Here is a 15482-nt window from a genome sequence, read left to right on the forward strand (position 1 = left end):
AAGTTTCCGTGATGGCCACCACATCGTAGTCCCAAGTACCGATCCATGCCTTAAGTTCACCCACCTTATTCCTGATGCTTCTTGCGTTGAAGTATACACACTTCAACCCAAGAATAACCCAGACACGGGGAGAACGTACAGTGACCTAAGCCGGGAATCGAACCTGGGAACGTGCCGCTGGGAAGCAATAGTGCTAACCACTATGCTATCGCAATGGTGGATTCCTTATTTTTTCTCTTTGGTGTTTGCATTTAAAATGTTGAGGGTTGGTGAGATGAAGGGATTGTTGGCCAGGGGATTGCCATTGTATTTGTTACCTTTGATTGTTGGTGGGTATAGATTTGGATGAAAATGTGAAAAAGGAGAATAAAGATACATTTTTTTTAAAACATGGTTTTGTGAGAGGGAAATAATGTTTAACCAATTTATTGGGAGTTCTTTGAACATGTGTGGATAAATGTGAACAAGTGGATGTACTGTATCTAGATTTCCAGAAGGCTGTAACAATTCTGTCATTCAATCAACAGGAAACAGTTGGCATAACTGGGTAATTTTCTGGTTGGCAGGATGCAAGTGTTGTGCCATAAGTGCGAGGGCCTCAATGTTTTACAATTTATATGAATAATTTGCCTAAAGGGACCTAAACTATGACTGCTAAATTTGCTGATGATATGTAAGTAAATTGTTAAAGAGGACAAAACATGCAAGGGTACAGAGAAAAGGCAGGGGAATGGCATTAAGTCATGATGCTCATTTTGAAAGCCATTGCAGCCCGGGTGGACCATTCACCATAAGAATTCTGTAATGAGTCTACAACAGGAGATTGATAAGTTGTGGGCAAAGACCTGACAACTGGGGTATAATATGGGAGAAAGAATAAAAAGCATATTATGTAAATACTGAGATTACAGAGCTCTGAGGTGCCGAGGGATTAGGGTTTACTCAACTAATAGCAGGAATGGATGTGTTGTCTTATGGGGATAGGTTGGATTAATTAGGCTTGTATCTGCTGGAGTTAAGAGTTAGAGGTGACTTGATTGAAACTTTTAAGATCCCAAGGGGTCTTGACAGGGTGGATGTGGAAAGGATGTTTCCTCGTATGGGATTATCGTGGACTGGGAAGGGGTTGTACCTGCATACTAACTTTTTGTGACTGATGCATGAGAACACAAGTCACAAAGTTAGCAAGTAGATACAGCAAGTAACCAAGGTGGCAAATGGAATTGTGTCCTTTATTAGAAGGGGAATCAAACATAAAAGTAAGGATGTTATGCTTCAGTTATACAGGGCATTAGTGAGACAACATCTTGAATACTCTGCGTAGATTGATATTTATTAATAATAACCTTTTATTGTCACAAGTATGAAGTTACTGCGAAACGCCTCTAGTCGCCACATTCCGGTGCCTGTTCGGGTAAGCCGGTACAGGAATTGAACCCGCGTTGCTGGCCTTGTTCTACGTCACAAACCAGCTGTCTAGCACACTGAGCAAATGGGTCGTGGGCGGTTCAGTATACAGAAACCAGAAATTAGTTGTTTTACGAGAAAAGGTTATGATGTGGAGATGCTGGCATTGGACAGGGGTGAGCACAGTAAGATGTCTTACAACACCAGGTTAAAGTCCAAAAGGTTTGTTTCAAATCACTAGCTTCGGAGCACTGCTCCTTTCTCAGGTGAATGGGTTGGTCTTTAATTCAAACAAGTGGGAACATGAACCATCAAAACTCACGTGAGAAGCATAAATCAACGACAAACAGATAACTTTAACAGGTTTTATAATTTACTGTTTTATGATGAACTTTTAAATCATAAATGTTAAGTGTTTCATATTAAATAGTCCCTCATATCTTTTATTAAAATCCTGGTGTGTAATGCTTTAAGATTAAGTGCCAATACAAGCCAGATATATACAAAATACAGACAATGATTTTACAATTTGTCTAAGAAGTTCTCTCAGGCTGGGATACTCTGCTTCAGGCACTTGCTGGTCTTTGCAATGATTGCTACGGCTGTTTCAAGGGGCGAAAGTGTAAGGTCTTCCAATCATCCAAAACAGACTGAGGGAAGGCCTGGCCAATGGTGTTGGTCCTCCAATCAGCTGTAAAACCTAGTTAGGAACGACAAAAATAAAACTATACCCTCGTAATCAGCTTCAAATGAGCAGAATCACCCTTATCATCCCATTATATAAAATTAATTATTGTAGCATCCTTTTAAAAAATTTCCATCTCACTGATTAATGCTAGCACGTTAGACCCACAGTCCTTACTCAAGTGGCTATTCTTTGTTTGAGTTCAATATTCACTGGTTACGTTCACGGGTGAGATTTAACAGAAAAGGTTGATGCCCAACCAATTTCTGCTACCACCCATAGCAGGGATCGGCACAAGTGGGACTGGAAGATTTGGACAGCCTTTAAGACACATCCCAGAAAATGTGCACCACTAGCAATGCCGTTGCACTAATCAGATACTAGTGTCTAACCAAAGCAGCGAGAATCATGAGAAACGGTCAGTTTGTTGTAGCATATCAGCGGGCAATTTGCAGACATGCTCCATCTTTTTTGGTCGATGAGGGTAGAAGCAAAAAGAGAAAAATCCCATATACAATTGACATTGATTATAAAGAAGCATTTTCTTAAAGATATAATATAGAAATAATTACCAGAAGACTCATTTACAGGGAGGCGTGCCTTGACAACAAATATTGGTGTTCCAGCTATTCATGGTTCTTCAAACAAGTTCCAACATTTTCTACTTCCTTACGGGCACTGGGGGAAAGGGGCACAATTACAACACAATACTGAACATATATATAAAATTTCAACTAGCAGTGCTCTGAATAAAACTTTTCAACACTTTAGGCCAATATTATTTAAACAGGTTGTAGGAGTTTCTAGAGCAGTTAACTCCCAATCTTGATCATGGAGGAAATACATCACTAAAAGGTGTTCAAAAACCAAAGCCAATCACGTGATCAACTGCAGTACAGTAGAGTCTGTAAAAGGTGGCCACGTTTACAATTAGAATATTACATAAACATAAATCATGAGGAATGAATGAAAAAGGGATGACAATAACAAACGGTGGGATTAGAGAATCACGCTAGTGAACAGTGTGCCGCTGAGAAACAGCAGCTGAAGAAATGAAGAATCTCAGCCATAGCCCGTCTGAATTGAAAGTACAAGCAAATTGCTGATTCAGCTGAAGGGACTGTTCTATGCACTTGGTAGGAGCAACTGAGGTGATGAGTGTAGCATCTCATGTGCTTGCAATTGACATCTACAAGATATTGGTGCCCATTTTAACTTACGTTTATTAAACAGATCTTACAATCATCAAGTCGATTGAGTGAAGCATAGCTCTTTAATTTTTAAAAGAGTAAATATTGCAATTGATCATATTGTAATTCTGTGGAATGGCTACTTTGATAGCAGCTGTACACATACTGATTTCTGTGTTTTAGTCTGTGCAAACCAATCAGCAACAAGAAAATAAAGCTACCAGAAGATCCTGATTTTTTAAAAAAATTTAAGAGTATCCAATTTTTTCTCTCCAATTAAGCAGCAATTTAGCGTGGCCAATCCACCTAACCTGCACATCTTTGGGTTGTGGGGGTGAAACCCACGCAGACATGGGGAGAATGTGCAAACTCCACACAGACAGTGACCCAGGGCTGGGATTCAAACCCAGGTCCTCAGCACCGCAGTCCCAGTGCTAACCGTTGCGCCACATGCCACCCAAAGATCCTGAATTTTAATGATCAGTGATTATCTACTGTGTGTTTTAGGTCTTCCACTATTTCAAGTGTTGTGAAGAGGTTAATGAAACTATACTGTTGTAGTTCAGCACACCTTTGAGAAGGCAGTCGTGTCTGGATACCTATTAGATAGATCGGTACCATAAGTTTTGATTGTGCTGTTAATACACAGGCATACAGGACTCCCTTGGCTGTTGGGATAATCTGGCCATCACCACGGTTGATGACACCAGCAAACGACGTCAAACCTTGAAACATGCGTATTTCATCGTATAGCACATCCTTGAAGATAGCCTATGTTATGCAAGAATAATACACTAGAGGTCCAAAACCTCTGCTGTAAGAGTCGAATCATACAGCCACTCAGGAGCTAGCATATTTTAAATTCAACACATATCGGCAAAATCAATGAAAAAAGTCCTTTCCTGGTGCAACCTGTTCAGAGGAAGGAATCCATAACTGTTCTGATGGATTATAAATCCCCAAAGGTAGCTGTTCCTTTTTAAAAGTGGGAATTTAATTCTCTTTCCAATCAATTTTATAGCCAGTGGGTTTTTGTAATGCATTAATACTAATTTTTATTAGTGTCACAAGTAGGCTTACATTAACACCAATAAAGTTACTGTGAAAATCCCCTAGTCACCACGCGCCTGTTCGGGTACACAGAGGGAGAATTCAGAATGTCCAATTCACCTAATAAGCACGTCTTGTGGGACTAGTGGGAAACCGGAGCACCCAGAGGAAAGCCACGCAGACACAGGGAGAACATGCAGACTCCGCACAGTGACCCGGAATTGAACCCGGGGCCCTGGCGCTGTGAAGCAACAGTGCTAACCACTGTGCTACCGTGCCGCTCTATAAAGCTAATCTCAGAAGTGGGATTTGAACCCACACCTCCAGTCAGAGACCAAAACACCCGACACTCAATGGGAAGGATGAAATCCTTGCGTCTGGCGCCGACCACTCGGACATCCTGATAAGTCCCGGCTGAGGAAGCTATGAGTTGAATTGTACATGGCAAGTGTACAAATGAGCATTTTCATAACCCAGCTAGGTATAGGGTGAAAACATGCATTGATCATTCCACTGTACTGAACTAGTTTGTGAAATTAGAACCACCCTAAAAAAAAATGCTAGAAGTAGAGAATTATGAAAAGCCCTCCTGTCAAGTTAAATTTGAAAATTGACAAGCTAGATACAGATTTAGCAAATTTGAAAAACCTATTATTTTGTTTGTAGCATATTATTATCCTCCATGTTCACAAGTCAGAGCACAGAGGCCCATGAGCTACATGTTTACTATCAGCAGCCATTTCAGAGTGTAGACTATCACAGAGAGAATACACAGAAATGTACATGACTGCATTTCAGAATTTTAATCCATCCAGTACCAACTTAGATCTCTCACTACCAAGAGTTTATAATTTCCATTACAGTACATTGCACTGTCAGAACTTACTTTCTTGGTTGCCCACTGGAAACCTGCCACAATACTGTCCATTATTTTGTTCAGGTATTGAACTCCTTTGGTAACAAAAGCACCAGGCCTTGAATGCCGTAGAAACATCCCACTCATATTTCTCAGCAGGTACCTCGCACGTTGCTTCAGCCCCTGATAAATGGACTCATTCTCTTTGTGAATGTTTTTTATGTGGGGGGTGGTGAACATTCATGCACACGATTATATGCTTTTGGAGATCTGGAGTCAGCTTTTTTACTGACCGACTCACATTGAGACACAACCTGGTCAGATTTCTGTTGAGAGAAAATTTTAAAATGTCAGAATTCATCATAGATAAATGATCAGATAACACTTAAAACAGAAACCAAAAGTATGTTTATCCTAGTCTCAAATATATTCAAGAATCAAACAATCCTCTGGGTTTGAGAATTCCAAAGATTCACAATTCTGAGTGAAGAAATTTCTCATGCCCTGTATGAATGGTCCCTTATCCTGAATCTGGGTGCCCCTTTGCTAGATTCCCCACTGCCAAAGCCACAACTGGAGTATTGTGTGCCGTTCTGGTCACCATATTACAGGAAGGACAAATTGCTCTGGAGAGAGTGCAGAAGAGGTTTACAAGAATGTTGCCAGGGCTAGAAAAGTGTAGCTACGAGGAGACATTGGGATTATTTTCTTTGGAACAAAGAAGGCTGAGGGGTGACTTAATTGAGGTGTACAAAAGTACGATGGAAGAGATAGAGTGGACAAGATAAAATGTGGTGAGAATTCTAGATCCATAGGACATAGATTCAATATAAGTGGCAGATGGTGTAGAGGGGACAGAAGGACGAATGTGTTTTTTTACGCAGAGGGCAGTGGTTGTCTCAAATTTGCTGCCCGATTTGGTGGTGGAAGCAGAGACCCCTAAACTCTTCTAAAAAGCACCTGGATCTGCACCCTTAACTGCTGTAAATTACAGGGCTGGGTGCAGGAATGTGGAATTGGAAAAGGCTGGCACTGACAAGATGGGCCAAATGGCCGCCTCCTGTGCTGAAAGTTTTCAATGGTCCGAAAAGGGAAATTAATTGGTTAACAATTACTGCTGCCAGCCAGTAGGAAATGTAAAGAGATTGGGGCGGGGGCAGGTTCCTTGATGGGGCAGGGGTGGGTGATTTGACAAGGCGGCCCCGTTGCAAGAGAAATTTAAAACTCCAAATTTACTGTTTTTTTTAAATTGAGAGAAAAACTGTCTAACTTCAACCAGTGGTTGGCACTGTTGCTTCACTGCGCCAGGGGCCTGGGTTCGATTCCCGGCTTGGGTCGCTGTCTGTGCGGAGTCTGCAAGTTCTCCGTGTCTGCGTGGGTTTCCTCCGCGTGCTCCGGTTTCCTCCCACAAGTCCCAAAAGACGTGCTTGTTAGGTGAATTGGACATTCTGAATTCTGTGAACCCGAACAGGCGCCGGAGTGTGGCGACTAGGGGCTTTTTACAGTAACTTCATTAGTTATAATGTAAGCCTATTTGTGACACTAATAAAGATGGCTAAACATAAAGCCCACAAGTAAAAAATTAACCCAGGCCACTGCAATGTAACTTTAGTGAGGAATAAAAGCAAACGACTGCGGATGCTGGAATCTGAAACAGAAAATGCTGATTAATGTGAGACAGCATGTGTGTGTGTGTGTGTGTGGAGCTCCTCTCCACAGCGGCTGGCAGACCTGCGCACACTCGCCAGCATTTTCTCTCACTTTAAGGGAGGCGAGTGTAACACGCGGTAGGAAAACAGATCTTTTTAAACTTCCCCAATCCGTTGAAAACTTCCAACTGTGTTTGAAAACTGTCCCGAGGCTGACCTTTAAAAAGAAACCCCGTTAGTAACTACCACACAGCTGATTGAGGATTTTAACGCCCCTCCGATCCACCCCCCATCATCGTCCCCAACCTGTTTCTAAACCGAATGACATCCATTAACCACTATCAATTGAGCTGTAAATACAGGTATGTGAGGGCAGCTGAGACACCGCTCTATCTCTCTCCGCTATGATCGCCAGATAACAACTCACCGCGCGTGCGGATTCCGCTGGATTAAAGATCTCAGAGAGAGCGCGGCCATCATGGCTACCCGGCGAAATAGAGACGAAGAGGCGGAAAAGGGCGAGCGTGCCCGCGCACGTCCCTGACCCGCTCCGGCCCCGTGCCCGCGCACGTTCCTGACCCGCTCCGCCCCGTGCCCGCGCACGTCCCTGATCCGCTGAGCCCCGTGCCCGCCAGCGTTCCTGACCCGCTCCGCCCCGTGCCCGCGCACGTCCCTGACCCGCCCCGCCCTGTGCCCGCGCAGGGCGCTCACCAGCAGTCAGGCTCCCTCCCTGCCAATTCCAATGATCCCTTCATCAAACATTCTGTCAGCCTCCACAGAATGGATCCCCCCCCCCACCGCCCTGTACCAGAAGTCATAACATTTCAGGATATTTTAGTGCCCCATAGAGGTTCACAGCCCAGATTGATGACCAATCGTGCCTGCTTGCCGTCAACGAGGATGACAACCTGTGCCATCAAAAGAAATCAAATTTGTAAACAGTATTATGAAGGTGCCTGAAGAATATTGATCTACCAATAATAATAATAACCTTCATTGTCACAAGTACGCTTACATTAACACTGCAATGAAGTTACTGTGAAAATCCCCTAGTCACCACACTCGGGTACACAGGGAGAATTCTGAATGTCCAAATTACTTAACAGCACGTCGTTGGGACTTGTGGGAGGAAACCGGAGCACCCGGAGGAAACCCACGCAGACACAGGGAGAACATGCAGACTCCACAGACAATGACCCAAGCTGAGAATCAAACCTGGGACCCCGGCGCTGTGAGGCTACAGTGCTAGCCACTATGTTACCATGCCGCCCACAAAAAGTCCATAAGTGTCAGATGTGTCTCAGTTGCTAGGACTCTCGAACCTGAGATTCCAGATTCAGTTGAGATTAGATTAAATAGGAGCTTGATGGTCGGCGTAGACACAACGGGCTGAAGGGCCTCTTTCCATGCTGTAAAAACTCTATGACTCTAATTTTCATGTGAACAAATGAATTAGAAGCATCAGCAGGCCATTTGACCCCTTCGGTTTGTTCAACCATTCAATAAAATTATGGTTGATCAGATTGTGGCCTCAACACCACTTGCCTGCCTACCCCTGATACCCTTTGACTGCCTTGTTAGTCAAAAAACCTCCTCTGCCTTAAAAATATTCAATGATCCTGTCACTGCTGCTCTCTGGGGAAGAGAGTTTCACAGACGCGCAGGCCTCTGAAGAAAGCATTCTCCTCATCTCCGTCTGGTGCAGCCGTGGACAGCACGGTAGCACAGGGGGTAGCACTGTTGCTTCACAGCACCAGAGTCTCAGGTTCGATTCCCGACTTGGGTCACTGCCTATGCAGAGCCTGCACGTTCTCCCTGTGTCTGCGTGGGTTTCTTCCGGGTGCTCCGGTTTCCTCCCGCAAGTCCTGAAAGATGTGCTGTTAGGTAATTTGGACATTCTGAATTCTCCCTATGTACCTGAACAGGAGCAGGAATGTAGCGACTAGGGGCTTTTCACAGTAACTTCATTGCAGTGTTAATGTAAGCCTAATTGTGACAAATATTATTTATTTTAATTTTTTTCAAAAAATTATTTTATTCAGATTTTTATCAAAACAAACTTTACAGCATTAACAACATTTAACAAAACAAGGTGAAAGTTAACATTATAGAAAGAAAAAAGAACAAGAATATGCAAATTCCCCCCCACCCCGGGATGCTGCTGCTGACCTTTACTGCTCTCCTAGAAAGTCGAGGAACGGCTGCCACCTCCGAGAGAACCCCGTCATGGACCCTCTCAAGGCAACCTTTATTTTCTCGAGACTGAGAAACCCAGCCTTGTCACCATTCCAGGTCTCCACACTCAGGGGTTTTGAGTCCCTCCACATTAAAAGGATCCGTCTCCGGGCTACCAGGGAGGCAAAGGCCAAAACCTCGGCCTCTTTCGCTTCCTGAACTCCCGGATCGTCTGACACACCAAAGATCGCTACCTCTGGACTCGGCACCACCCGCGTGTTTAGGATCTTGGACATTGCCTTAGCGAATCCTGCGCCTACGAATGGAGCCATCAGGCATGCGAACCAGGAACGAGCGGGGAGCCACGCGTCGGAGAACTTCGGCAGGTGCTGACCAGCCACCTTCTGGTAGGTGGATGCGGACGTCGTCTCCAGGCGCCAGGGCGGGAAGATCAGTTGCCCGTGTGTCATATGCCATCTTCTGGCGAACGCGCTGCTGTTGCATTCTGTGTAGGACCGGAGCATGGTTAGTTGTGGGTACCAGAATGGATGGCACAGTGGTCCTGAGGGCACGACCCATCAACAGCTGGGCTGGTGAGAGGCCAGTGGCTAGTGGGGCCGAGCGATAGGCTAGCAGGGCTAGGCAGAAATCCGATCCGGCAGCAGCAGCCTTGCAGAGGAGCCGCTTGACGATGTGAACGCCCTTCTCCGCCTTTCCATTGGACTGGGGATGCAGAGGGCTGGACGTCACATGTGTGAAGCCATACGAAGCAGCAAAGGATGACCATTCCTGGCTGGCAAAACAGGGCCCATTGTCCAACATGACAGTAATCGGAATGCCGTGGCGAGCAAAGGTGTCTTTGCAGGCCCTTATGACAGCGGACGATGTCAAATCGTGCAGGCGTATGACCTCTGGATAGTTTGAAAAGTAATCTATGACGATTACATAGTCCCTGCCGAGCACGTGAAAAGGTCCACACCCACCTTCGCCCAGGGGGACGTCACCAGCTCATGGGGCTGAAGCGTCTCAGGAGGTTGCGCCGGCTGAAACCTTTGGCAGGTGGGGCAGTTGAGCACCATATTGGCAATGTCACCACTGATGCCCGGCCAGTATACCGCCTCTCGGGCCCTCCGTCTGCACTTCTCGACCCCCAGATGGCCTTCGTGTAGTTGGTCGAGGACCAGCCTGTGCATGCTGTGCGGAATCACAATCCGGTCCAGCTTTAGGAGGACACCATCAATGACAGCCAAGTCGTCCCGGACATTGTAGAACTGAGGGCACTGTCCTTTGAGCCACCCTCCCGTCATGTGGCACATCACACGTTGTAGAAGGGGGTCGGCCGCAGTTTCCCGGCGAATACGGGCCAGACTGGAGTCGTCGGCTGGCAGATTTGCCGATGTGAAGGCCTCCTGCGCTTCGACCTGACAGACAAACCCCTCCGAATCGGGCGGTGTGCTCACTGCTCTAGATAGGGCATCCGCAATGATGTGGTCCTTTGCCGGGGTGTAGACCAGTTGGAAGTCGTACCTCCTGAATTTGAGTAGGATGCGCTGGAGGCGAGGGGTCATTTCGTTCAGGTCCTTATGTATGATGCTGACCAGGGGGCGATGGTCAGTCTCAATGGTAAACTGGGGGAGACCATACACGTAGTCATGGAACTTGTCTATTCCGGTCAGCAAACTCAGGCACTCCTTTTCGATCTGCGCGTAGCACTGTTCTGTGGGGGTCATGGCCCGCGAGGCATAGGCGACTGGGGCCCATGACGCAGTGTCATCCCGCTGTAGGAGTACCGCCCCAATGCAGGACTGGCTGGCATCAGTCGAAATTTTAGTGTCACGAGATGTGTCGAAAACACCAGTACCGGGGCTGTGGTGAGCTTAATTTTGAGCTCCTCCCATTCCTTCTGGTGTGTGGGCAGCCACTGGAACTCCGTGGACTTCTTGACTAGGTGGCGAAGAGCCGTCGTGTGGGAGGCAAGGTTGGGAATGAACTTCCCCAGGAAGTTGACCATGCCTCGGAAGCGTAGCACTGCTTTCTTGTCTGCCGGCTGCGGCATGGCTCACCTTGTCTGCATCCGGACGGATCCCGGACCGGGATATGTGGTCCCCCAGAAACTTCAGCTCGGTTTGACCGAAAGAACACTTGGCTCGGTTGAGGCGCAGGCCGTTTTCCCGTATCCGCGCAAAGACGCGCTGGAGACGATTGATGTGCTCCTGTGGTGTGGTGGACCAGATGATGTCATCGTCAACGTAGACGCGCACCCCCTCGATGCCGTCCATCATCTGTTCCATGATCCTGTGAAAGACCTCGGATGCCGAGATGAAACCAAATGGCATTCTGTTATAGCAGAACCTGCCGAAAGGAGTGTTGAAGGTGCACAGCTTCCTGCTGGACTGGTCCAGTTGGATCTGCCAAAAACCCTTCGAGGCATCCAGTTTTGTAAAGAGTTTAGCCCGCGTCATTACGCTCGTGATCTCTTCCCGTTTGGGTATGGGGTAGTGTTCCCTCATTATGTTGTTGTTGAGGTCTTTTGGATCAATGCACATCCGGAGCTCACCAGAGGGCTCTTGACACACACCATGGAGCTGACCCATGGCGTGGGCTCCGTGACCCGGGATAGCACCCCTTGGTCCTGGAGATCCTGCAGCTGCTGCTTGAGGCGGTCTTTGAGTGGTGCTGGGACCCTGCGAGGTGCGTGAATGACCGGGGTGGCGTCCGGTTTGAGCCGTATTCTGTAGGTATAGGGCAGTGTGCCCATGCCCTCAAATGCCTCCTGGTTGTGGGCGAGGAGCGATTGAAGCTGTGCCCTAAATTCTGCATCCGGGAAGTCTGATGTGACTTCTGGAGATTGAGCGTGGACCCACTGCACGAGGTGGAGAACCTTGCATGCCTGTGCGCCTAGCAGGGAGTCCTTTGATGATCTGACTATTTCGAATGACAGTGTGGCCGTGTATGTGTTATGTGTCACCTGGAGCTGGCAGGATCCCATAGCCGGGATAACGTTTCCATTGTCGTCGACCATCTTGCAACGGGATGGCCAAATTGGTGGTCTGACCTTCATGGCGTAGAAGGCTGACCATGCTATGAGGTTGGTGGAAGCGCCAGTGTCCAGACGGAATGTTATCGGAGATCGGTTGACCGTTAGGATGGCACACCATTCACATTCATCACCCGGATTGACACTGTTCACTTGCAACGGCTGGTGGGTCCTGCCTGGAGACATCCGGTTCCCATCAATGACTGCAACACGGAAGGCGTCCCGATCGTCTGTGTCACTGGTCTGGATATCGTCTGGGCACGACTCGTAGTAAGGAGGCTGAATGGTCCGCACGTCCCTGCGAGGTTGTCGGAATTGGGGAACATTGGCAGGTTGAGCTGCTCGACAGCAGGCAACGTAGTGGCCCATCTTGCCACAGCGGAGGCATTGTCGGTTTTTTGCCGGACATTGGCGCTTTAAATGTGCGGCTCCGCAGTTGCTGCACGTCGTGACGTCATGGCGTTCGTTGCGCCACCGCGCATGCGCAGTTCGGTTTTGCGTCGAGCACGCCTGCGCATCACGTCCCTCTGTGTCGACGTCTTTTTTGGCGTGCACAAACGCGGGAGGCCGCGGAAAGCGCACAAAATGGCCGCCCTCGTCCGGGCCGATGGCTGGGAGGAACTCGATCGCCTGGTCCCATTTGGCCTCGTAGGATTCCTGCCTCGCCGATCCGGCCACGTAGGACCCCTGCCGCGCCGATTCGGCCGCTTGAAATTGGGAGTAGCGGCTGGTCGCGTTTTCATGAAGGACACAGGCTTCGATTGCGGAGGCTAGGGCGAGGCCTTTAATTTTGAGGAGCTGCTGGCGTAGGGTGCCCGAGGTGACCCCAAAAACAATCTGGTCCTGAATCATTGAATCGGAGGTGGTGTCATAACCGCAGGACTGCGCGAGGATACGGCTGTGTGTCAGGAAAGATTGAAAGCGCTCATCCTTACCCTGCAGGCGCTGCTGGAAGAGATACCTCTCGAAACTCTCATTTACCTCGATGCTGAAGTGTTGCTCGAGTTTGAGAAGGACCGTCTTGTACTTCGTCTTGTCCTCACCTTCCGCGAACACCAGGGAGTTGTAGACATGGATGGCGTGTTGCCCTACCGTGGAGAGGAGGAGGGCGATTTTCCTGGTGTTTCGTTGGCTTACAGGAAGAACTGGAAGCGCTGTTTGAACAGCTTCCAATTGACGCCGAGGTTTCCAGCGATTTGTAGCGGCTGCGGCGTGCTGACGGTGTCCATGGCGCAGGATGGCAGATTCCTGAGGATTCGTAGGTAGGTCTCACAGTTACCGGGTTCCAATCCTGGTACTATGATGTGTTGGGTGCTCTGCTTCACAGCCGAACCAACACGGTTGCGAATGGTACAACTCAGTTTTATTACTAACATTTATTTACAGTGGTAAACTGGTTACTGTGGTTTGATCATAACCCTTGAATCTGTGGACCTATTCCTAACACTATCTTGGAGTGGCACTCAGCACATGGTGGATATCTGAGTGGCTTGCTGTGAGCTCTGTGCCTTGAGCTGTCTCCTGCTGGAATCAGCGGGAAGTGTCGTATTCCCCGTTTTATAGTGTGTATGCTCTTGCCTGTGATTGGCTGTGGTGTTGTGTGTGTATTGATTGGTCCGTTGATCTGTCCATCAGTATGTATGTATGTTTGATACCTGAATATCATGACACCGGACATGCCCAGAACATATGGACATGGTTCGCTGGGCTTCCCGCACATCTCACACATCTATCCTCAACCCCAAAGAACTTGGTCATTCTTGCTGCCATCATGTGTGCCTGATGGACCACCTTAAACTGGATTAAGCTAAGCCTGGCACATGAAGAAGAGGAATTAACCCTGTTTAGGGCATCTGCCCATAGGCCCGCATCCAGTTCCCTGCCTAGCTCCTTCCACTTGCCCTTAAGTTCCACCATTGGGCTTCCTCCGCCTCCTGTAGTTCTTGGTAGATGTCCGACACCTTCCCCTCCCCTACCCAGGTGCCGGAGACCACCCTATCCTGTATCCTACGCGGGGGTAGCAACGGAAATGTCACCACCTGTCTTTAGAAAGGTGCGTATCTGAAGGCATTTCCAGGGGGCAGATTAAAGTTCTCCTCCACCCCCTGTGTCTTCTCCACTGACCCCAGATCCTTAGTGCCGCCGTCACCACCGGACTTGAGGAGTAGCGCGCCGGCAAGACCGGCAGAGGTGCCATTACGAGTGCCCCTAAGCTGGTGCCTTTGCAAGAGGCCGCCTCTAACCGCTCCCACGTCGCCCTCCCCAATACCCATTTCCTAACCATGGCTATATTAGCCGCCCAGTAGTAGCTGCAAAGATTCGGCAGCGCCAGCCCTCCCCCCCCCCCTCCGACTGCGCTCTAGATACAATCTCTTTACTCGCGGGGTCTTGTTTGCCCATACAAATCCTGAAATGATCTTGTTCACCCGCTTAAAGAAGGACTTAGGGATGCAGATGGGAAGGCACTGGAAGACAAACAAAAATCTGGGGAGGACCGTCATCTTAACGGTCTGCAACCTCCCCGCTAGAGAAAGCGGGAGCATGTCCCACCTTTTATGGTCCCCCTCCATCTGCTCTACCAGCCGGGATAAGTTAAGCTTGTGGAGTTCATCCCAGTTTCGAGCCACCTGTATGCCTAGGTACCGAAAGCTCTTCTCTACCATCTTCAGCGGAAGCTCTCCCAGTCTCTTCTGCCCTTTAGCTTGGATCACAAACATCTCGCTTTTCTTCTCGTTTAATTTGTACCTTGAAAAATTACCGAAGCCCCTCAGAATCTGCATGACCTCCCCCATCCCCTCTAGTGGGTCCGAAATATACAGGAGCAGATCATCCACCTACAGCGAGACCCGATGCTCCTCCCCCACCCCGAACCAACCCCTGCCAGTTCTTTGAAGCCCGTAGAGCTATGGCCAACAGCTCTATTGCAAGGGCGAACAGTAACGGGGAGAGGGGGCACCCCTGCCTCGTCCCTCGGTGAAGCCTAAAATACTCTGACCTCACCCTGTTCGTGCACACACTTGCTACAGGGGCCTGATAAAGTAGTTGGACCCACCCTATGAATCCCTCACCGAATCCAAACCTTCTTAGCGTTTTCCACAGGTACTCCCATTCCACCCGGTCAAAGGCTTTCTCCGCATCCATCGCAGCCACTACTTCTGTCTCCCCTCCTTCTGAGGGCATCATAATAATGTTTAGGAGCCTCCGTACATTGGAGTTCAGTTGCCTGCCCTTAACGAAGCTTGTCTGATCCTCCCCTATCACCCCTGGGACACAGTCCTCTATTCTAGCAGCCAAAATCTTGGCCAGCAATTTGGCATCTACATTCAAGAGCGATATCGGTCTGTAGGACCCACATTGTCGCGGATCTTTCTCCCGTTTGAGAATGAGTGAGATCGAGGCCTGTGACATTGTTGGGGGGAGGGTCCCTCTCTCT

General features: G+C 48.2%; 1 long non-coding RNA gene and 1 other non-coding gene across 3 annotated transcripts; both read right to left on the bottom strand.

The window, feature by feature from the left end:
- Nucleotides 1-1312: 1312 nt before the first annotated feature.
- On the bottom strand, nucleotides 1313-7392 carry LOC140409206 (uncharacterized). 2 transcript variants are annotated; one of them, XR_011940303.1, is made up of 4 exons: nucleotides 7265-7392; nucleotides 5219-5514; nucleotides 2665-2770; nucleotides 1313-2107 (listed from the first exon to the last, which is right to left on the bottom strand). It is a non-coding gene; the product is annotated as an uncharacterized lncRNA (long non-coding RNA). The 2 variants fall into 2 exon arrangements; XR_011940304.1 differs by lacking the exon at nucleotides 7265-7392 and adding an exon at nucleotides 7084-7222.
- LOC140409656 (small nucleolar RNA SNORA5) lies at nucleotides 4987-5124 on the bottom strand. The gene has a single exon (XR_011940459.1). It is a non-coding gene; the product is annotated as a small nucleolar RNA SNORA5 (small nucleolar RNA).
- Nucleotides 7393-15482: the final 8090 nt, after the last annotated feature.

The sequence above is a fragment of the Scyliorhinus torazame genome, chromosome 3, assembly GCF_047496885.1.
Source record: "Scyliorhinus torazame isolate Kashiwa2021f chromosome 3, sScyTor2.1, whole genome shotgun sequence".
Classification (NCBI taxonomy): Eukaryota; Metazoa; Chordata; class Chondrichthyes; order Carcharhiniformes; family Scyliorhinidae; genus Scyliorhinus; species Scyliorhinus torazame.